General features: G+C 35.6%; 1 protein-coding gene across 1 annotated transcript in view; it reads left to right on the top strand.

The window, feature by feature from the left end:
• LOC106476730 (histone-lysine N-methyltransferase 2E-like) overlaps window positions 1–1,048 on the top strand; it is a gene marked incomplete at its 3' end in the record, with an annotated part of 13,988 nt that overhangs the window by 5,536 nt on the left and 7,404 nt on the right. The window lies entirely within an intron of this gene.

Raw genomic sequence — 1,048 nt, 5'->3', positions numbered from 1 at the left:
AAATAAATATAAATTATGCCTCTTTCATTCTAGAGTGAACACAAATTATAACACCAAAAATATAAATGTTTAGAATAAATAGATTAAATCTCATAACATTATACATTTATATATATTTTAGGGATGCACGGGTACCCGGCCAGATATTTGGCCCCGGTTGGGTATTGGGCTACCTGGTAATACTCAGCTCTGGCTGAGTGTTGAAGTTAGGCATCTAAGCCCTAATCTTTGTGGCAACTAATGAGGTACTGAAAGTTACAGTCCATAATTTAGTTTAAAAAAAAGTTCCGAGTAACAAAGACTGAATGCCCGCTGAAAGTTGGGTATTTGGAGAACAATAGAAGTTAATTACAGGCATGGCTTGAGAAGTGGATTCCTGGGGAAGGTGGGGTTTTGAGAACAATAGGGGTTAGGGTTTGAGATGTTGGGGTTAGGCATTGTAAGTTGAAAGTAAAACTTGAATGTTTTGTTGGTGATAATTCGGTTAAATGTAATAAATGGCAGTTTTGTTTTTGTTTCTAATTTTTTGTATGTTGTTTTTTGTTTTTTTTTGAGGGGGTGGGTGAAGGGAGAACTCAGTTCCTGTTGACACCCAGCCCTGGCCAAAGCTTAGTGACCGGGTACCTGGACCAGGTATTCAGCTAAATTTTACTACCCGTGCATTCCTAATTTATTTATCATTTTTATTATATTGACCTTTCAGCCATGCCTGGCTAACAATACAGAAGTTAGAATGACACGACACACATGCACTCATGTTACCATATCCAATAACATAAAACTGACCTTTGGTCTGTACAAAGTAACTTGTCTTGGCTGTGTTTTAGAAGACTAGTATTTTGTCAGATGCAGCCACATTGCTATTATTATATATTATATATGAATATACATTATTGCTATTTTGAAATAAGTTCTTAAACTCATTTTTTTAGAAATATAGTACAGTAAAAGAGAAGTAAAGCAAACAATTATCTCTTCTAGTTACGACCTTTGTACTCAGTTGCTGCTTGATGTAGGTTGCTAAGCCTTTAAAACGTTTGCACATGGA

The sequence above is a fragment of the Limulus polyphemus genome, unplaced genomic scaffold, assembly GCF_000517525.1.
Source record: "Limulus polyphemus unplaced genomic scaffold, Limulus_polyphemus-2.1.2 Scaffold11374, whole genome shotgun sequence".
Classification (NCBI taxonomy): Eukaryota; Metazoa; Arthropoda; class Merostomata; order Xiphosura; family Limulidae; genus Limulus; species Limulus polyphemus.
Note: the sequence above shows the minus strand (reverse complement) of the source record. Positions and strands in the feature narration are given on the sequence as shown.